General features: G+C 42.2%; 1 protein-coding gene and 1 non-coding gene across 2 annotated transcripts in view; both read right to left on the bottom strand.

The window, feature by feature from the left end:
- Positions 1–23,277, bottom strand: part of LOC126251279 (CD63 antigen-like) — a 422,790-nt gene that overhangs the window by 218,131 nt on the left and 181,382 nt on the right. The gene's annotated exons all lie outside the window — the stretch shown is intronic.
- Trnat-ugu (transfer RNA threonine (anticodon UGU)) lies at positions 7,397–7,471 on the bottom strand. Its single transcript has one exon. It is a non-coding gene; the product is annotated as a tRNA-Thr (tRNA).

Below are 23,277 nucleotides of genomic sequence, written 5' to 3'. Positions count from 1 at the left end.
TCATGTTCATCTTATAATTTCTTTTCCAGATGCTATCTGTGCTGTTCAACTGCTCTTCAGATCCCTTACCCATTTGTGACATATTTATTACGTCATCCACAAACCTGAATCTTTTTCTTTCTCTTCCCTGAACTTTAATTTCCTTTCTAAATTTTTCCTTCGTTTCCTTCACATATTGCTCTTTGCACAACTGTGCCGCACTTACTTCTCAACTATTGGGTCCTTTCATGTCCTTCGACTCGTTTTTATAACTGGAGTTTGGTTTTTGTACAAGTTATAAATAGCATTTCGCTTCCTGTATTTTAGCTGGTAATGATTGCGACTGAATCGGTCTGACTTCAGAGACCATATGTTCCTTATGGAGAAATATTCGGCCGGTCGCGGTGGCCGAGCGGTTCTAGGCACTTCAGTCCGGAACCGCGCTGCTGCTACGGTCGCAGGTTCGAATCCTGCCTCGGGCATGGATGTGTGTGATGTCCTTAGGTTAGTTAGGTTTAAGTAGTTCTAAGTGTAGGGGACTGATGACCTCAGCCGTTAAGTCCCATAGTGCTTAGAGTCATTTGAACCATTTTTGAAAAACGTTTGTTTTGATGATCTCTACCTCCTGTATCAACGTGAACAAATAGTTTCAGTATGCGCTGTATAGACCCAGAATGCTTGTGTAAGCATGTTTATAGACCGTCAATTATCGTAGATGTAAACTCTTTTTCATATCGGGTGTCACAGTTACAAATTCATCGAAAGATAATTCCATTTTTCTCCTTGACTCTGTTCTGATCACAGTCATTTATTTCACTCCATCACCTTATGTGAGCGATGTGCCGTTTTACAATGATCACTTATATCCTCGTAATTTTACACGACAACCCTGAGTGTGTGTACATTGTACGAGGATTGCCCAGAAAGAAATGCACCGCATTTTTTTCTTCAATAGTTCTTTATTCAGCATAATGAGAATTACACGCACGAAAGAATGGTGTTTTATCTACATACCCTATTTTTCCACGTAATCCCCATCCCGTTCTATGGGCCTTCCACCACCGCGAAACAAGGGCGTGTCTGCCCTGTCGGTACCAATCCTTGTCCTGGTGGCGAAGCCAGTGCTTCACCGTGTGAATTACCTTTCACAATCCGGGACAAGAACGCCACCCCCTCAGCATCAAAACGTTGCAACAAATCAAGACAAATGTTTTTTCCGTGCAGTTTGCGATCCACCGTTAGACATCGCGGGACTCATCTTGCACAGACATTTGAATATCCAAGAGTGCAGATAATTGCATCCACACTTCCTTTGCTTACTGACAGATGTAGCGCGAACTGCCGAGCCGTAAGGCGTCTGTCCTCGCGAATGACATCAGCTCGCTGCTACATGTCAAGTGTTACAGCCGTGGAGCTCCGCCGAACCGCCTTCTGATATCACCCTCCGTGCCCAGCGACTAACTGTACTTCTGTCGACAGCAGATGCCCCATAGACTCTGCACAAGCGTTTGTGGATGTTCCCTACAGCTTCAATGACGGCACGTTGCTTGTAACGTACATTACCTACAGACACCATTTTGAAACTATCCTGCAGCTACGCTATCTGTCGGAAGTAACGGAAACTTGGCGCGCTTACTCAGAAGACTTCAAATAATACGTATGTAGCGTTTTGAATTCGTAGCATTGTTTCCGGCTGAGAAAAAAAATGTGGTGCATTACTTTCTGGACAACCATCGTATATACTGCGTAAAATTGCTAGAATAAAATGGCACGTCGCCAAAATAAAGTGATAGTGTAAAATTCACTCTAAGATAAAAAAAGACGACGAATCACGAAGGAATTGTGATTCTTCAGTTTCTCCCGACGTATTTGTTGCTCGAACAGTCCACGGGTATACTGCCGGTTCATAGTGTCCAACGGGCACAATATTTCGGCGATCAGACATGTCACCATCGTCAGGTGCGCTGACGAACTGAGCTCCTGAGGGCGGGCGGCCGATTTAAATCCCCTCCCCTCTCCCCTCAATGCACCTGACGATGGCGACATGTCTGATCGCCGAAATATTGTGCCCGTTGGACACTATGAATCGGCAGTATAGCCGTGGACTGTTCAAACCACGAAGGAATTATCCGAATAGGACGGAAATCGGTAGAAGTGATATACATGTACAGACAAGCAAAGGATTGCAGTTTCTGAAAAAAATGGATGATTTATTCAAGAGAAAGGGCGTCATAAACTGAGCAAGTCTTCGCTAGTCATCACGGTTCAGTACGAAGCGTAACTCACCATGGAAGACAATTCCACTCCACTCAATGAGACTGCAGGCCACAGACGTGGCTGGAGACGCCCCGAACAGCGGTGGGGTACCAACCTGACTGTCACCCTCCAGACGGCCCGACAACCAGAGGTGATGATCTGGTGTGACTTTTTTTTTCACATCAGAGCCCTTTGGTTGTCATCCGCGACCCACTTACAGCACAGCGGTACGTCGACGATGTTGTATGCATCGTTTTGTTGCCCTTCGTGGCAAGTCACCCTGGCCCTACATTTCACCAAGATAATGTCCGCCCGCGCGTGACAAGCCTTTCTACTGCTTGACTTCGTGCTTACCAAACCCTGCCGTGGTCAGCAAGGTCGCCAGATCTCTCCACAACTGGAACATTATGGGCATGGCCCTCCAACCATTTCGGGATTTTGACGATCTAATCCGTGAATTGGACAGAATTTGGCACGATATTCCTCAAGAGACATCAAACAACTCTGTGAATGAGTGCCAAATGAATAACCACTTGCATGGGGGCCAGAGGTAGATCGACGCATTATTGACTTGCTCAATTTGTGAAGCTCTTTCTCTTGAATAAATCATGCAATATTTATGAAATTATGATCATTTGTTTGTCTGTATATTTACACCACATCTACCGATCTCCAAAACAGTCTGATAATTCCTTCGCGGTGCGTGTTTTTTTTTGTCTTAGAGTGAAAATGATCGTGATCATAATAGTGTGAAGGTGGAAAGTGGAATTGTCTTTCACTTTATCAGTGTTCTGTGAGGCTGGGAAAATCCTCATTTGTAGAGAAATTCCTGAATATGACGAAGAAGTTATTGCGTCAAGGACATAGTCTCAAAAAGTATGAAGGAATGCCAAGAATAGGTACTCAGTATGAGTTTCTTGGTCCTTTTATTGTCTGCACAGCTTGATATTTGGTGACAGCGATAACAAAAATGATCTTGAACAGGATTTGGTGTATACATGTTTCATTTTGATTTTCTATTTTTGCACATCTCCTGAAATGTCACTAAAGAAGTTGCTAAGTGGATTTGGCACAGTTGAAGGATAGGCATCTACACGGTTCGTAGTTAATGAGAGAAACTGCAGTAGTTTAGTGTCGCTTGTCGTCTGCTTGCGTTAGCGGATGACCCTCTGTGGCAGAGCGAGAAGTAGGGATGGGAAAAAAAGATCGGTCAAAACCGATAACGGTATTTTAGTCTGAATAGCCGGTATTTTTCGGAATTTATTTGGTCTCGGTTATAACAAGTGTTTTTATTTCTTACTGATAACCGAGTAAAAAACCGAAATATCAATTAGCCATAACAGCAGTGCTAAAATTTTTCTTTTTTAAATAAACCGTTTTTCTAAAAGGGAGCGATTTTTATTCGTAAAATATGAATTGGTTTGAAATATTGCGTTATTATAAAAAATGGGAAAAGTGATTAGTCTATTTTAATAACAATGCCGACAGAAACGAGCAACAAATACATGGCCTAAAATTGCTACAGGATTGCTGACACAATGTCCTTGTTGCCGTGGCTTAACGTGCGCTTGTTTGTGCAGTGTCCAAGACTTGCTCCATCTGGTCTGTACTGTTGTTTCTCGCCATCGTTGCTGGACATACGTTGTACTGTAGAAAGGCATCGACCCTAGTCTGGAACTATTTTTACGGAGTGAATTAGCAATGAAGTACAATGCTTCACTTGCTTTAAAATGTTATAGATTTCTCTGTCGCTTCTATGAAATAGTGAAGGAGAATGGACAATTTGGTAACAGAAATAAATTAAAAACTTAACAAAAGTTCATTCATAGTTTACAATAAAAATAGCCTGTGTCTATAAAATATACCTTGATCTGCCTGTAGTTCTTGAAAACAGACAAATTAACACCAAAAATAGAGTTCTTCAACATCATTTTCCATCCTTTAGCACTGAATTTTCGTAATGTCCGAATAGTGTTTGATCCCCGATTACAACATGATTTCTGAGCAGAGTTTCAAAAAATTAAAGTCTGTAGGTAATACTGGTAATTTTTTTGTGTTATTCAACCACTTACCACATTTGTAGAAAAGCAGTAAACGATGGTCAGACTAAGTATGTATTATTTGGCTATTTAATATATCGATTCTATGTATCTTGAAATTGAGAGAGACGGAATTTTTCAACCTTTGCTGATTTCTACGTTTATTACAGGATATAATAGGAATAGAAAACCGAAAATCGGTGGTGTCAGAAGCTGGTTACGCCTGTTTTGAGCGGTTTTAACATTCAGTTTAAACCGGAGTGAAAAAAAATCACACGGTATAACCGAAAACCGGTTGTTTCAGCGATAGCCGCCATCCGTAGCTAGAAGACGCGATCGCGGTATCTGCATAGCAGCGGTGCATGCCGACAAGGACGCTTGCGTCACAGGCTGTGGGACAGCCCGGCGGCAGCCACGTTTCCCACGCGTTCTTTTGTTTCTAGGGAAACACTACACTGCCGCTGACGCTCCACTCCTCTCTTTCCGTGGTTAGCAAGTCGGCTGCGTGGACTGGCCGGTAGATGGCTATTCCGAATCGAAGCGGCGTCAAAATTCTGAGGAGTTTCGAAGCAAATAGAAAAATTTATACAGTATAGAAAACTGTTCATGTAGGTTAATTCTTACAAAGAAGAAAACAGCAACCAGCTACTATTAACACTGCTATTTATTTAGGTAAATAGCGCCGTTACCGGTTTCGAACTGGCAAGTTCATCATCAGACGGCTGTTCACTAGATTTTCAAGATACAGTTTACATTATCGTCCGTTTTCGATTTTTATTATTCCACTGTGGCGAAGTATTTTTGGTGTGTTGTTGCCCTACGGTAGAAAAACAGTGTTAGAAGCGCCCTATGTGAAAATAACTAACCTCCAGACAATGAAATACAGCGTAAATAAATATGTGAGGTTAAGTGATTATGGTACTAACATCAAAAATTCCGCGCGATTTTGTTGCGAAGTTGCAGGATTGTATTTTTCGCATATTCCTAAATATATCCAGCACTTACGTAACTTGTATATCACCATATTGGGCAAAGCACCACACACCCACACACACCAAAAATAATTTGCCACATGTGAAGTTATCACAGAGATTGCAGATTTAACAAACACAACAGTGTCAGAGACGTTCGTTCTCAGAGACATCACAATATACAGGTCGCTTTCATTTCACAGAATGACTGTTTTAAAGAATAACATAACTTAATGAAAATTAAAACACAAAGATAAACGTTACATTATGAGCGTATAATATTACAAATGATGTTGACAGATATAGTAACCAGCTTGTGTGAATGTTACTTATATGGTAATTTGTAAATACTGTGCTATATACAAGGAGCAACATAGAGGTGAGATAAAATGAATAATATGACAGTAACAAATGTATTAACATCTGTCTATGGTACACTGAAATTTTGAATCAAGTATAGTAGCAGTTTGGACAAGAAGAGAATAGAAGCTTTCGAAATGTGGTGCTACAGAAGAACGTTGAAGATTAGGTGGGTAGATCACGTAACTAATGAGGAGGTATTGAATAGGATTGGGGAGAAGAGAAGTTTGTGGCACAACTGACTAGAAGAAGATATCGGTTGGTAGGACATGTCATGAGGCATAAAGGGATCACCAATTTAGTACTGGAGGGCAGCGTGGAAGGTAAAAATCGTAGAGGGAGACCAAGAGATGAATACACTAAGCAGTTTCAGAAGGATGTAGGTTGCAGTAGGTACGGGGAGATGAAGGAGCTTGCACAGGATAGATTAGCATGGAGAGCTGCATCAAACAAGTCTCAGGACTGAAGACCACAACAACAACAACAACATAGTAGCAGTAATTTTTTTTCTTCAAGAATCAAGGTAGCATTACAAGTACATTACAAGTATTTATATTACAAAGAATACCATATTCAGTGAGCATTAATTACAAATAAATTGGGAAAATGTGATGGCCAGTTGTATGAATGTTACTTATATGGTATTGTGTAAATACAGTGCAATAAACAGGTGACAACATTTACATGAGATATATGAATAATGTGACGGTAGTAATAATATAAATGTAGTATGGCACACCACTTTTATTTTTAAATCAGTTTTACAGTTGCAGTAATGTGTGATTGAGCAGGCAGCTATATTATGATGTAATACTTTATTTGGATTATTGATTGCATGTTGTTGTTAAAAGGAGTAGTGTTTATTTATGTTTTAGACTGGATAATAGGTGAGTGAAAGGTTGCATTGGCTAGCTCTGTCTGTTCATTAAGAATATATTGCGGTGATTTGCTTTTATGTGTATATATTTCTGTCTCTTCAAGCTGATTCATGAGGCTACCTTTCTCAACATGATCCAATATTTGTATGTGGTCTTCAATGTTTCTTACTCTATTTTTACTGAGAGCTGTGTGCATTGTAAACTGTTCATATCAGAGCAGGACACACTGCTTTGAAACAATCCTTACTGATCGCAGAAGTAACGGGAATATGAGGTCGAACCAAGTACAGAGAATTGATCCTTCATAGTTCTCGTAATCGGCTGTTTCTTCAACTCCTCCCCTCCCATATTAAATAATTGTCGTCTTCCAAACACAGTAATAGAAGATCTCATACAGTGTTTCCTGCTTCTGGCCATGAATAAAGCATCTTACAACTACTCCACTTCACTCATACGTCCACCACATACTAAAACTCAGGTGGTCGCTACAGTTCTTCCTATAGTCGTTACAGCCTTCTCCCTGTTCAACAACTTAGTAGCCTCCATACCTTATGTGCAGTTTTGCACTTTACTTCTGTTTTCCTCTCTGATGTTTCATCCTTCCTTTTTCCTCCTATCCTTACCTCTTTCTCCAATTTTCTTTCGTATAATCTTCCGATACGTTTATCTTTTTCTTTCGCCGACTAACCCATCTATCAATAGTAGTCCCAGCGTTGAATTCCTCCCTGACCCGAGTACCGTTAGTACACCTATTAATTTTTTTAACTATATATATGACGGTAGTATCTGTTCCCGAAAGAACAGTTACCGTGGATGACCATGCAGCTTTGCTAGAAATGAAATGATAATTAAATAGACACCCTAGCTGCAAGCAGGCGTTGATACACTTCATTGGGGACATGTTGAAAATGTGTGCCCCGACCGGGACTCGAACCCGGGATCTCCTGCTTACATGGCAGACGCTCTATCCATCTGAGCCACCGCGGGCACAGAGGATAGTGCGTCTGCAGGGACTTATCCCTTGCACGCTCCCGGTGAGATCCAAGGGATAAGTCCCTGCAGACGCACTATCCTCTGTGCCCGCGGTGGCTCAGATGGATAGAGTGTCTGCCATGTAAGCAGGAGATCCCGGGTTCGAGTCCCGGTCGGGGCACACATTTTCAACATGTCCCCAATGAAGTGTATCAACGCCTGCTTGCAGCTAGGGTGTCTATTTAATTATCATTTCACACCTGTTAATGTTATGTGATTTAAATACTATCTCATAAATGGAACTGATGAGCTTGTACTAAAGTCCCTATAAAACCACAAAACTCATCACCAGTAGCAGCAGCATTATCATCATCATAAATGTGCAATTAGTAATAAACTATGTGAACTGGATTGCCATTGTTGTGGTAGTTATTGTTTTTATAGTCATATTCACAATCATCTCCTAATAATTATTAAAGTTACCACTATAATCAAGATTTCCAGCCAAGTGCCTCAGCACTGGGCGAGTTGGCGCAGTGGTAGCACACTGGACACGCATTCGGGAGGACCACGGCTCAAATTCGCGTCCGGCAATCCTGATTTAGATTTTCGTGATTTCCCTAAATCGCTTCGGGCAAATGCTGGGATGGTTCCTTTGAAAGGGCACGGGCGACTTCTTTTACATCCTTCCCTAATCCGATGCGACTGATGACCTCGCTGTTTGGTCCGCTCCCCCAAATCAACCAACCAATTAACCAACCAAAGTGCCTTACCATCTACGCTAAGTGTATTGTTATTTGCACAGAAATACTAAGAATGATGAGTTGCTGTACAGGGTGATCTGAAACAGACTGAAAAATATGTGAGGGTGTTGCAGGGTAGGTTGTGCTGAGAAATAACTGTTACGACAAAAATTCTGTACGTTGCTCCGTTTCCGAGTTAATTAGCGTTGAACTTAGGCAATAAGATCGTAGCGCACCCAAATTCAATCGGCCTGACAGATACAATTAGCGTCAGTTGTTCTCATAGCGTACATGATAGCGCACGAAACTGTTCAGCCTTTGGCTCTGGTTTGATCATTAGTAACGTCGCATGTTGCATTTATACATCACCCTCCTTCTTCTTTTTAGGGAAGCAAAGGAGGAACACGCTTGACGACACCGTTTCTGTATCACAGACACAGTCCCTTTGACTTTTCAGAGATGTCGCTACACCCGTCCAAAGATGTAAACAACCATGCATGAGCAGCGCCTAATAGACGGAGGGGGTCCGACAGACGATCTGTTCCAGTCATTCCACCAGGAAGGAGGTACATGGCTCGAGTTGACTGTAGTTAAAGCATGTTATGGACGACAATTCGCTCCCCATCGTGCACATCTTGTGAATGACTTCCTTCAGGACAGCGACATCGCTCGACTAGAGTGGCCAGCATGTTCTCCCGATATGAACCCTATCGAACATGCCTGGGATAGATTGAAAAGGGCTGTTTATGGACGACGTGACCCATCAACCACTCTAAGGGATGTACGCCAAGTCGCCGTTGAGGAGTGGGACAATCTGGACCAACAATGCCTTGATTATGCCTTATGCCTTATGGATAGTATGCCACGACAAATACAGGCATGCATCAATGCAAGAGGACGTGCTACTAGGTGTTAGAGGTACCAGTGTGTACAGAAATCTGGACCACCATCTCTGAAGATCTCGGTGTATGGTGGTACAACATGCAATGTGTGGTTTTCAAGAGCAATAAAAATGGCGGAAATGATGTTTATGTTGATCTCTATTCCCGTTTTCTGTACAAATTCTGGAACTCTCGGAATCGAGGTGATGCAAAACTTTTTTTTGATGTGTGTAGAATCTGCATGTCCTTCTGTTGCCAGATAAAATAAATAAATCAAAGTAACTGATAAAGATAATCCAGTTGTTTCGCTATTTGGCGATTTTCCAAACAAAGTTATCTTCTTCAGCATGATATTCTCAAACTGCGACTAGCATGTTTTCGCATGGTATTCCCAGCCATTAATGTTGTGGATTGGCAGGAGAGCCAACCCACGAATTTTAGAGGAAGCCGAAAGGCGCGCGTTTAAGCTCACGCAGGGTGGCGTGAGGTCTGGAACAGGACAAGGAATTTAGACTTCAATAAAAAGGAGGTAACTGGTGGAATACTTAACTTTAATCCATTAATGTTGAACGTAGCTCTTGTCTATACATTATTTACAATATCAATAGTAACTGATAATGGCGCCTTGCTAGGTCGTAGCAAATGACGTAGCTGAAGGCTATGCTAACTATCGTCTCCGCAAATGAGAGCGTATTTTGTCAGTGAACCATCGCTAGCGAAGTCGGTTGTACAACTGGGGCGAGTGCTAGGAAGTCTCTCTAGACCTGCCGTGTGGCGGCGCTCGGTCTGCAATCACTGATAGTGGCGACACGCGGGTCCGACGTATACTAACGGACCGCGGCCGATTTAAAGGCTACCACCTAGCAAGTGTGGTGTCTGGCGGTGACACCACAATTAATACTGATGCAACGGCAGAGTAAATGGTGTATGGTGACTCAGGTCTTAACTCATCTACCCACTTTTAAAATTATATTGCTAGTTGCTTAGAACTGTGAAACGCGCTGCAGAAAGGTTAAGCGTCCAAGCTGAGTGACACAGACATGCAACAGACTTTGCAATTCTGTGTTCCAGTTCGCACGACCACAGAGCGATCAGATAGTGGGATGAACGGGAAGTTGCTGCCCCTCGTGGGCCCCCGAAGGAAATAAAGGCTGGCAGAGCGATAGGGAAACGCGACGCAGGGCGTGTCAACAGCAGCGCTAGCGCATGCGTCGCTACTGCGTCACGATAGGCGGCGCACGCGATGGCGCAGCGTCACACACACACACACACACACACAGCGGCCGGTGATGCCAGCCACAACGTCTCTGCCTCTGGCAACGCCATTTCAGCAGCTGACTGACCGCTAGGGATTCAAACTAGGGTACAACTGAATATCTGATACTGCAATTGGAATTAAGATGTCAAATTACTAACAAACAGGGGCTGCCATGAAGTTAATACCGAAGAAAAATAAAAGGAGAGGCAGAGTAAACGATATGTTGCTGATACACTGCCTGACAAAAGAAGTGAATGAAACGTTGCTCATGTAAACGCCATCGGCAGGTATGTAAATGATTAGAGTTGCAACATTCACTGTGGCAGGTAACGCGGCCACCAGGGTGCATTACTGTTGTTCACGTTTAGTGTTGTTACCAGGCCTCGTAGGATCTACAGCGGCGATGAACGGCGTGTTGAGTGATCGCGGTTGAGGGCACGAAGATGCCGCATACTCTTGTGAGACATCATTAGCAACGCCTGAAGAGTTTGAAAGGAGCCTTACCTGGGTCTTCATTTGGCCGGCTGGTCGAATCGTGCAATATCCAGTTTTTTGAGGAATTTGGATGTGACTGTGGCTCCATGTTGAACTACATGAAAATATGAGAACAGTAATAATCGTCGCCAACGTTCCAGTCAACCACGTGTGACCACCACAAGGGAACAAGCACATCGTAAGGTCTTCTCAGCTGCACGTGCCTCCCGAGAACAAACAACAAAAATCCTGGTACATTCTTTGTCACTTTGTGTCATGGCCTTCACATTTACGCAGTGGATTACTTATTTCTCCAAAACTTGACCGTAACGATTAACAATTTGTTGTTTTGATGAATTGCCGGCCGAGGTGGCCGAGCGGTTCTAGGCGCTACAGTCTGGAACCGCGCGACCGCTACGCCTCGGGCATGGATGTGTGTGATGTCCTTAGGTTAGTTAGGTTTCTAAGGGGACTGATGACCTCAGGATTTAAGTCCCATAGTGCTCAGAGCCATTTCTTGATGAATTCCTGTTTTCACGAGCTCCCCAATGACTTTATATAAAAGTACTGTACCAAAAAGGAAAAATTCTTTCAAAATTTTCGTAGTTAAAGAATCGCCAAACTGTAATATACGAGGTTTGCGCAAAAAGTAATTCACCGAATTTTTTTTCTCAGCGAAAAACAATTCTAGGAACGCGAAACGTTACGCATGTCTTATTTGAAGGCTCCTGAGTGAGCGTGCCAAGTTTCTGCCACTTCCGACAGATAGCGTAGCTGACGGACAGTTTCAAAATGGCGTTTGTAGGTGATGTACGTTACAACCAACGTGCTGTCATTGAATTTCTCACTGCAGACAAAAAAACTGTGGGGAATAATGGTGCTCCATGTTGTTGTAGTCTTCAGTCCGGAGACTGATTTGATGCAGCTCTCCATGCTACTCTATCCTGTGCAAGCTTCTTCATCTCCCAGTACCTACTGCAACCTACATCCTTCTGAATCTGCTTAGTGTATTGATCACTTGGTCTCCCTCTACGATTTTTACCCTCCACGCTGCCCTCCAATGCTAAATTTGTGATCCCTTGATGCCTCAGAACGTGTCCTACCAACCGATTCCTTCTTCTAGTCAAGTTGTGCCACAAACTTCTCTTCTCCCCAATCCTATTCAATACCTCCTCATTAGTTACGTGATCTACCCACCTTATCTTCAACATTCTTCTGTAGCACCACATTTCAAAAGCTTCTATTCTCTTCTTGTCCAAGCTGGTTATTGTCCATGTTTCACTTCCATACATGGCTACACTCCATACAAATACTTTCAGAAACGACTTCCTGACACTTAAATCTATACTCGATGTTAACAAATTTCTCTTCTTCAGAAACGATTTCCTTGCCATTGCCAGTCTACATTTTATATCCTCTCTACTTCGACCATCATCAGTTATTTTGCTCCCTAAATAGCAAAACTCCTTTACTACTTTAAGTGTCTCATTTCCTAATCTAATCCCCTCAGCATCACCCGATTTAATTTGACTACATTCCATTATCCTCGTTTTGCTTTTGTTGATGTTCATCTTATATCCTCCTTTCAAGACACTGTCCATTCCGTTCAGCTGCTCTTGCAGGTCCTTTGCTGTCTCTGACAGAATTACAATGTCATCAGCGAACCTCAAAGTTTTTACTTCTTCTCCATGAATTTTAATACCTACTCCGAATTTTTCTTTTGTTTCCTTTACTGCTTGCTCAATATACAGATTGAATAACATCAGGGATAGGCTACAACCCTGTCTCACTCCTTTTCCAACCACTGCTTCCCTTTCATGCCCCTCGACTCTTATAACTGCCATCTGGTTTCTGTATAAATTGTAAATAGCCTTTCGCTCCCTGTATTTTACCCCTGCCACCTTCAGAACTTGAAAGAGAGTATTCCAGTTAACGTTGTCAAAAGCTTTCTCTAAGTCTACAAATGCTAGAAACGTAGGTTTGTCTTTTCTTAATCTTTTTTCTAAGATAAGTCGTAAGGTTAGTATTGCCTCACGTGTTCCAACATTTCTACGGAATCCAAACTGATCTTCCCCGAGGTCCGCTTCTACCAGTTTTTCCATTCGTCTGTCAAGAATTCGCGTTAGTATTTTGCAGCTGTGACTTATTAAACTGATAGTTCGGTAATTTTAACATCTGTCAACACCTGCTTTCTTTGGGATTGGAATTATTATATTCTTCTTGAAGTCTGTGGGTATTTCGCCTGTCTCATACATCTTGCTCACCAGATGGTAGAGTTTTGTCATGACTGGCTCTCCCAAGGCCATCAGTAGTTCTAATGCAATGTTGTCTACTCCCGGGGCCTTGTTTCGACTCAGGTCTTTCAGTGCTCTGTCAAACTCTTCACGCAGTATCTTATCTCCCATTTCGTCTTCATCTACATCCTCTTCCATTTCCATAATATTGTCCTCAAGTACATCGCCCTTGTATAAACCCTCTATATACTCCTTCCACCTTTCTGCCTTCCCTTCTTTGCTTAGAACTGGGTTGCCATCTGAGCTCTTGATATTCATACAAGTCGTTCTCTTATCTCCAAAGGTCTCTTTAATTTTCCTGTAGGCAGTATCTATCTTACCCCTAGTGAGACAAGCCTCTACATCCTTACATTTGTCCTCTAGCCATCCCTGCTTAGCCATTTTGCACTTCCTGTCGATTTCATTTTTGAGACGTTTGTATTCCTTTTTGCCTGCTTCATTTACTGCATTTTTATATTTTCTCCTTTCATCAATTAAATTCAATATTTCTTCTGTTACCCAAGGATTTCTGTTAGCCCTCGTCTTTTTACCTACTTGATCCTCTGCTGCCTTCACTACTTCATCCCTCAGAGCTACCCATTCTTCTTCTACTGTATTTCTTTCCCCCATTCCTGTCAATTGTTCCCTTATGCTCTCCCTGAAACTCTCTACAACCTCTGGTTCTTTCAGTTTATCCAGGTCCCATCTACTTAAATTCCCTCCTTTTTGCAGTTTCTTCAGTTTAAATCTGCAGTTCATAACCAATATATTGTGGTCAGAATCCACATCTGCCCCTGGAAATGTCTTACAATTTAAAACCTGGTTCCTAAATCTCTGTCTTACCATTATATAATCTATCTGATACCTTTTAGTATCTCCAGGATTCTTCCGGGTATACAACCTTCTTTTTTGATTCTTGAACCAAAGCGTTTGTGAATTATTCTCCACAGTTTCTTTGTCTGCAGTCGACAGAGGTCTGCTGACGACAGAGGTACAATTAGCTGCAGTGCACGGAGGGTGAGGTCATCAGGAGGCGGTTCGGCGGAGCTCCACGATTAGCAGCGGTCTGGGAGACCATCCACAGCTGTCACACCTGACCACCTGACCTAGCCCCCTCGGACTTCCACTTGTTTGGGCCATTAAAGGATGCCATTCGTGGAAGAGATTTTGAGGACGATGAGGAGGTGATTCACACAGTGAAGCACTGGCTCCGCCACCAGGACAAGGATTGGTACCGACAGTGCATACACGCCCTTGTCTCGCGCTGGAGGAGGGCCATAAAACGGGATAGAGATTACGTGGGAAAATAGGGTGTGTATATAAAGCACTGTTGTTCCATGTGTTTAATTCTCATTATGTTCAACAAATAATTGTTGAAGAAAAAAATGCTATGCATTACTTTCTAGGCAACCCTCGTATGAAATATTAATAAAGTTTTATGAATATCCAAAACCCGTAATGACATCTTCTCTACTCTCAGAGAACGGATTTTATGTTTTTCTGTTTCTAAACACCGTAGATCAGAGACTAGCGGCAGATGGACTAGCGTTTACCATCTCATGTGTAAGCCGCCAGTTACGACTGTAACGCAGAAGGCTGTGTGTTTGGAGAGGTGCCTCGACCAGGAAGCATGGACTGCTAATCAGTGGCACCGCGCCGTGTTGAACGACGAATCGCCGGTCCGCACCACTCCGAATGATATCGTCGGTGAGTGTGGTGACTATCTGGGAAGAGGTTTCATACTTCCATTGTTTTGGACTGGCACTGCGGTGTTACCCCTGGTGTCATGCTGTGCTGAGCCATCGAGTATAGTTTACAGCTGGTAGTCACTGAAGAAATTCAGTCAGCACAGAGGTACGTCATGGACAATCTGCATCCTCAAGCGTTGTCTCTCGTACGGCAGTACCGTGGCGCTATTTTTCAACACGACCTCGTTCATCCACCAAGGCACGCGTCTCTATGAGCTATGTACTTGATGTTGAGGCACTCGCGTGGCCAGCAAGATCTCCATGTCTGTCCCCGACAGAACACGTGTGGGACCGGCTCGTTTGTCAGATTCATCCCTGACCCCATATCAGTGATATCAAGAACCAGTTATAAGACTTGTAGGCCAGCTTGCCCCAGGAGAAGGTACCACGGCTTTATGACGCTCTTCCCAACCGAGTCAGTGCATGCATCCAGGCCAGGAAGGGTGCAAGGTCACACCGATAACTGGACTTGTAGGGAAGCAGCCTACTCACGCTGTAGTAAATTCACATCAGTTTCCATTGTGTGCCAGCCAGTCTGCTGTAACTAGCTCTGACGTCATAAATGTTGCGCAATACCTTAAAAATCAAGCAAATGACCTAAAACTTTTCTGGCATGTCAGAAGTAATACTAAATTAATGTGTATTGAATATCAGTTCGATAACTTAAGCCATTTCCGAAATTTGGACGTTTTTCTGTAAAAATCATTGGCGCAACAGAAAAGAGCTAGAGACTTCAAAATTTATATTTAGATTCATCTTTCATAATGATTTAATAAAAACAGTACTTTGGATTTCACAAATTAAGATTTTAGTGGAACTTCGTGAATTTGTGGTTTTCGTCTCAAAACTGAAGGAAGCAAGATAGATTAAGTAGGCTAGTAAATAAGGCTAGGATGCTTAGATTTAAGTAGGTTGGAGGTCCGCTATGACTATGAAGATGTGAAAAGTTTCTTTTGAATACCTATAAAATTATAGCGATAGCGGATCTCAAAAGGGCCAGTTCAGAGCTGATCTACTGCGTGCAGGGCAATTAAATTAATTCTCTCGCCCAAAATATTTAACTTAGCCACGTCAAAATTTTATTATCAGTACTTACCTGTGTGCTGAATGCACATTTAAATTAGGAGCTTCTTTGGCCATCAGCAAGAGAAGCTATAATTTATTATGTAACTTGAAGTGGTGCGTTACTAGCCCAGCGGCTAGTCGGGAGAGCCGATTTGATCAGGCGTTCCCTTAGCCGTCCGCACCGCGGCTTTATATATAAGAACGCTGCGCGAGGAAGGAAGGCCCCAGTTCTCTCCAGACGCTGAATGACACGCCATCTGTGTCGGCAGTCGCGTCGCGTCGGTCCTCGGGTGCCGTATTAAGTTACTAGAGATACGCGGAACCATGAAATCATTTCAAGTGAAGTGTTAATTCTGCGATGATTTTCATTATCTAGCTTCAGTTTGCGTATTGTCGTATTTTCACGTGCCGTCGCGGGGCAGACATTCTACCAATTATTTAGCGTGGCATTTGATGAAATACTCTCATCAAATTATGGCGAGCATTCTTGTTAACATTTAATTCGGACATTTGTAGTTGCATCAGCGCATTAGACTCTGAACTGCTCTGTTAGTTAGGTTGTAGGGATACTTGTGTGTTTTTATTTGTGACTTTGAGAATATACTCAACTATTTTGGAAAATCGTTTTTGATTAGAAATCCCGGACAATCTCCTAATTCCTCAGAGCTATAAGCTGCAGCTATAATGGGATTCTCAGATGAAGTGGGCACTAGGAACTCTAATTACAGGCTTCACGTTTTGTTAAATCACTTTCTGGGTGCCTAAAAAGTAAATAGAGAGCCAGTGTTGAGAACAGCGAAAGACAGCATTAACAACATTCTAATAGCCAGAAACTGATTCAACCAACAAACATTTGTACAGCAAACGATTATTTTTCCCCACAATTCGCCGCCCCACAGACTCATACTGACAAGTTCTTTGTAAATTTGACTAAATTTTGTAGACAGCAAATACCATCACATATCGCCGGACCGGTGAAGTTTCATTTCGTTTCCTCCTCCCCTTCTAAGCGCTTCACTTTTTTGTCAGTCAGTGTATTTTTAATTTTTCTCTACGTACGCTCTGTTTCCTCATTGTGAATACTCTGCTACTACAGACTCTGAAGCACTCTGTGTATTCACAGCTTCTGTCATCTCGCCATCGCCGAAAAAACGTTTTTCAAAATGTGTTTTTTTTTCAGTTAACAAAAGTGAAAGATATCAGTTGTTGTCTTTGCAGTGATCTCTCAAAGGCCTGCCGCAATTTCAGATTTTAGCAGTTCCCAACATGCTGACTACGTGACTGCACTGCGCCTCTGTCACTTGCGCATTGCGTATCAATCTAATTTAAGCCATAAAATCCCGTGAGTCATACCTAGACTAAATAGAACCTCCTTCCTAATCTCGTGTTCTTTAGTCTGATGTTGCAGAGGATAGAGTTTGAATTAATCACGACCATTCATAGCTGGTAGACAAAGGCAGGAACAATATCGACAGCTCACCTGAAAGTTTTGGTAGGTGGCCAGATAAAATATCTTGCCTCGTAGAAAACTAAAACCATTTGCACTTCCGAAACGTCGTCAAATGTTACTTTACACACAGGTACTAGTGTGCTTAGTGTCTGTGTAGTCTACTGCATTGTATTACCTCAAGAGGATATATTGCAATGATTATATGAGTTCATATGTGCTAACTTTGTTTCCTGTTTCAACAGTACTTACAGACAGCTAATAATTTATATCACTTCAATATATGCGCGCAATTTCGTTCATCGTAATCGATGTTTTTTGGGAAGTCTGCCACAATGTCATTCACAAATAATGAAAAACTAAAACAATAAAATAATGAAAAACTACGCCAATTAAGTAATTTTTCGTGCTTAGTACAACACGTTTCGATAATTTATTCTAATTTTGGAGTGCATTTGTCTACATAAATATTTACTGTGATGTTTGCATGTTTGATTTTCTACCTCTCTTGCACTGTAGTTGTCTTTTTGAAGTTACACAAATTATCGTACACACGCCAATCATAGCTTACACTGTTTGTTTTTGTAATCAAAATATGTTACAGAGATGATGTTAAATTATACAGTTTAAATAAAAGACAGTTCGATTTTCACATTACTTTAATACTCGTACAGTTGGCAGTGTAGCACTTGATCTGATCGTTCACATCAAGTTATATATTTGGAGTTAGAAGGCAGAGTTTGTTTACGTCGCATTTAAAACCGATATTTACTCAATGGCAGAGCGGCAGCCAGTAGTCACGGCTCTTTAAGAAGTACTCGTTTGTCGTTTGACGGCAGCGTCGACTGCTGTACAGACGGTACAATGCCACACAAAACTAATACCAGTTTTGATATAAGACGACGTATGATTTTTCATAAAGCGAAAGGTAAGACATAATTACAGACAAATTGCTGGCATACTGAACATGAATAAGAGTACTCTGGCATATATCGTCAGACGACTGAAAAACGGGGACCATATAGATTCTGTACCACAGTAGGGCCAACCAAAGAAATTCGACGCACGTGACGAGAGGAATCTACGAGGAATTTCGGAAAGTAAGTTACGATGGGTCAAGAAATGGAAACCACTGTGAAAATATAATAAAGCTTTGCACATAGGTGTTCGACAGTGTCCCTGTATCCCTGTCGGTTGCATCACTTCGCTCTTTTCAGTTTTGAGCGCATGGTGAGCACATAAAGACGCGTAGAGAATACGGTCTCCCGCCAAGTATGAGGTCCTTGTGAGAGATTTCGCCTGATATTATGCAGCCCACATTGCATAACTGGCATACGGTTCCTACTTCGTGACAATTCTCGGTCGCAAGCTGCAGGGGCAATGAAAATGCTCCTGCAGCGTTTTCGATGGGAAGTGTTTGATCACCCGCACTACAGCCGGTAATTGGCTCCCTCTGTGTTTCATCTCTGCTCACATTAACTACTACATATGAAGACAACATTTTCGCACAGACAAGTGGCTATAGATGAGCGTAGAAGAATTGGCGCGAAGCACAGCCGGCTGCCTTCTATGACGAGGGTATTGGAAAGTTGGTATAACGGTGCGACAGATGTCCTAGCTGGAGCGGCGACAATGTAGAGAAGTAGCTGTAAGGTGTAGCAACTGTCACAAATAAAACATTTCTGATTTTCAGTGTAGTTTCCATTTCGCGACTGATCGGAACTTACTTTCTGGACAAGCTTTGTAATACCTAAGGTAAAGAAGGATAGTACACGCAGTGCACCAAAATCAGCAGGTGAGCTTCTAAAGAAGACTGGAAAGCAGGTACGTCCTCAAATGATTCTCAGGGGGTTGAAAGATACTAGCAGCAACAGTAGAACGGCTAGGTAGAATGATAAGAAGAGATTGGACTTTGCTAAAGAATTTATTACGAAGGAAGAAACATGGTGGAACGTCGTCAGTTTTATCAAGGAAAGTAAATTTAACGCTTTTGGGTCGAACGGACAACGGATGGTGTGATGGAAGATATTAAAAGATTTAGTCACAAACGTTAAGCCGACAGTAAAGCATGGAGTGTGCAGTGCTCCTGTCTGGGAATGTATATCCACATATGGACCGGGCGAATTAGTGTTCGTCGACAGTATTATCGACAAATATGTGTACTTCAACATATTAAAAAAACAATTTTCGCAAAAAGCTGAAAAAATGGCGATGTCAAACGCTTTCAAGTTTTACCAGGCCAATGACCCGCTCGCACCGTGCAGGAATATCTGTTGTACAATTGCCCGAAGGTCTGAAAGCCGCCACCTCAATCACCAGAAGTTGACCATATGAGGAATGCGTGGGGAGAAAGTTATGTTAATAACGTTTATGCTATTATCTGCAAGACATATAACTTAATACCTGGTTACGTAATTTGTTTGTTTTGTTACGAATAAAGTTACGATGCTAGTAAAAATCTCATAGTGTCCAAATCTTAACGTTACTCACTGTATTAAATTTAAAAATGGTCTAAACACACTCATCGTCGTTTCTATATGAAAGGAAGTTTCACGATTATCGCTCTCAGGTGGCACGCGACAGCTGCTTGTTATGCTAAAGATAAGCCACTCGCAAATTACCCACACGTAGGTTAAACCTCATGTACTGACTTCGGTGAGGTGCGGGCCTTGCTTTCTAAGCAAATAAACAAATGTGTGGGCGCCCCGTAACAAAGAAAGTACATTCCATGTACTGGAAGAAAGGTACCCTACCTGTGGATAAACGTAAAATAAACTGTATAAGCAGTGGAAAAATCTGACGGCTTTCGAACGTACACTTACTGAAAATTCTTTGGACTTTGGCCCGTCGAGCAAATGTCTAGGGGAAAAGCCACGAAGTCATATGAAGAGGCATACCGAGTACTTCCCTGTAATAGACAGGAGGAAAGGAAGCTTAAGGTTTTTAGGGAGGAAGGTGATAAAATGTAGGACTGTTGTATAACATGCGAGCTGTGACCGCATACCACTACCGCACTGAAATCCAAACAAATTATAATCACCAAGTCGGCGATTTCAGCAGAGTAACCGACATTGTCGATTTCTAGAAAGAACTAACGCCAGTTGTGGTGTACACTGCAAATTTACTCAAATGGTTCAAATGGCTCTGAGCACTACGGTACTTAACTTCTGAGGTCATCAGTCCCCTAGAACTTAGAACTACTTAAACCTAACTAACCTAAGGACATCACACACTTCCATGCCCGAGGGAGGACTCGAACCTCCGCCGGGACCAGCCGCACAGACGATCTCCCCATCGCATAACACTTCCACGGTGGTGCTGGGAAGAATCGTGATGAAATTTGGTGCCAATGTGACATCATTAACCCACCTTACACCTCACAAGAACTTCAAAGCTGTGGTGGACTTTTTTTTCGCATATGTCAACAACTTTCTCTTGGAAGCGTCGCTGAACCCTAGGGTGACGTCGCAGGGCGCCACATTTTTGCACCGTTATAGAGGAAGGTTGTAGGCATTTTTTCGCTAAATTTCACACTTTTGCGTTGCAACTGAGCTAAATGACGGGTTTTCAAGAATGTGACCCCTTAATTGCTGTGCGTAGTGGCGATGTAGATGTAAATACTTGTTTGTGCGACAATCTTCTGGGGCAAAGCACCTAAGGTCAAAAACATTTACTGTATCGAAGCGTACAGTTCATAACCGAATCTGTAGGGAAAAATGCTTCAAGGACCCAGGGTTTTACACTTATGTGTCGATATTTTCACTCTCTAATGGCATTTTTAAATTAGGATGAACTGTGCGATTCACAACGACAATACTAGAAGTAAAAGTAATGTCCATACAGAATGTGCATCCTGCCTAGAATGGAGTACTGTATTCTAGTACAGCACTCTGTAACAGACGGCCTGTAGGTCTAAAGTAGAAAGCTGAGAATCCCTAAGACGTTCAAAAGCAAAGTAAAAAAGTACCTTATTAGTGAGTCCTGTAATTTATCAGCATACTGAGATTCAGTGACGAAAATTCCGCTTTCTCTGATATTTGTATTAAATAAATTCCATCCCGCATCTCGTGGTCGTGCGGTAGCGTTCTCGCTTCCTACGCCCGGGTTCCCGGGTTCGATTCCCGGCGGGGTCAGGGATTTTCTCTGCCTCGTGATGGCTGGGTGTTGTGTGCTGTCCTTAGGTTAGTTAGGTTTAAGTAGTTCTAAGTTCTAGGGGACTGATGACCATAGATGTTAAGTCCCATAGTGCTCAGAGCCATTTGAACCAAATAAATTCCAATTTTGCCAACATGTACGTAACTGACAGTGTTCTGTGTAATCTTACATGAATGTTTTGTTTGAAATGTTAGATCAAAACAGTAACTAAATAGTAGACGAGGAGGAACAATGGTATTTTCAAAGTAACTCCATTTTCGACAATTAAAAACTAATTTAGAAACAATTCCTACAATTATCAACGCGAGTACATTAGTACTAGTCATAATTTCTTGTTAGTATGCTTTACAAGAGATCTACAGTGGCTGCTTCTCCCTATAAATGCAATTATAACTTGACTCATTCCAGAAACCTGGAGGTTCTCCTCCATCGTGTATTTTGTGGTACACGATTCGTGAATGAACGCAAGAATGAATGAATTAATGACGTAAGACTCACAAGAAACAATCTGTATGGTTACTATTACGGTACCGATCTCTGAGAAGTACATAAAAAAGACCCTGTCAGGAGAATGGTCTCCAGGGTGCAGTTGTTAAGTTTGCTGGCGCTGCTTCTCTCAGTCGACAAAGCACTGCCTGCCTCTTTGTATATCACTGCGCCAAGGCGAAAAATAAAAACCTTTCAAATGGAAGATGGTCACAAAGGTCATCGCCCATTTTAATTAAGTAACTATCACGCAAATCAATAGAGACAGCTGAGCGGAAGCTTAATACTTCTGGAAGCACGGGATATCAGTCTCCGCTCTTTCAACATACAGGAACATGTATAAATTATCGTGAGAAATTTAACAAATTTAAAAAAAAATGTGTATCATAGAAATTCTAAAAACTATGAGACAGTTTTTCACACAGCTCAGTATTTATGACGTCATATCTCCTGAACTATGTGTAGTACAATGACATAAGTCTGTAGATGCGTTTAGCCGCATGTATGGATACTGCCTGCAAAATTTATTGCGAACAGACATAGTAGCACAGAAATAATAAATTAAACACTACGCATTATGCAGCAGTTTTCGATACATCTCATTCTTTGTGACGTCGTAGTTCTGGAATGTGATAGGTAGGTGGTTATTATTTCCCTCCCCAACCCTCCCCCCCTCCCCCCTCATCCACCCACCCAGCGATTGTTGCCTGACAGTAAGGCGTATGTGTACGAAGTTTGATTGACATTGGTCCAGTGGTTTACGAGCGGAAGTGGAAATCACAAACACACACACACACACACACACACACACACACACACATACATACAAATACACATACACTTTTATATGTGTGGATACATCAAGAGACAGTGTTCAGATTCAAATACCGTTTTTAAAAGCAACAGAAATACTGATAGTTTAAAATTCATTCATTAGAGGTGAAAGTTCTCCAGTCGACTAGTCACAAACAACCTACTAGACGAATACCAATTAAGTTTTCGTAAACATCACAGCACATCATCTGCCTTAATAAAGACAGCCATGGATGCAGAAGAAGCGAGCTCACGTGCTTCGTAGACCCCATGAAAGTATTTGACAATGTCGATTTCTACATTTTACGGGCTGAAGCTTGCAGCCTAAATTTCTCACCCAGTGCAGTGCAAAGGTTTCGGTCATACATGACGTCTCTCCAGCAATGAAACAGTTAATTCAGAACAGGGCATCAGCGACCATAAAGCGGTTACGGCGTCGATGATTTCAGCCGTAAATAGAAGTATTAAAAAAGGTAGGA

This window comes from Schistocerca nitens, chromosome 1, assembly GCF_023898315.1.
Source record: "Schistocerca nitens isolate TAMUIC-IGC-003100 chromosome 1, iqSchNite1.1, whole genome shotgun sequence".
Taxonomy (NCBI): Eukaryota; Metazoa; Arthropoda; class Insecta; order Orthoptera; family Acrididae; genus Schistocerca; species Schistocerca nitens.
The sequence above is the reverse complement of the archived record's forward strand: the minus strand, read 5'-3'. Positions and strand labels throughout refer to the sequence as shown.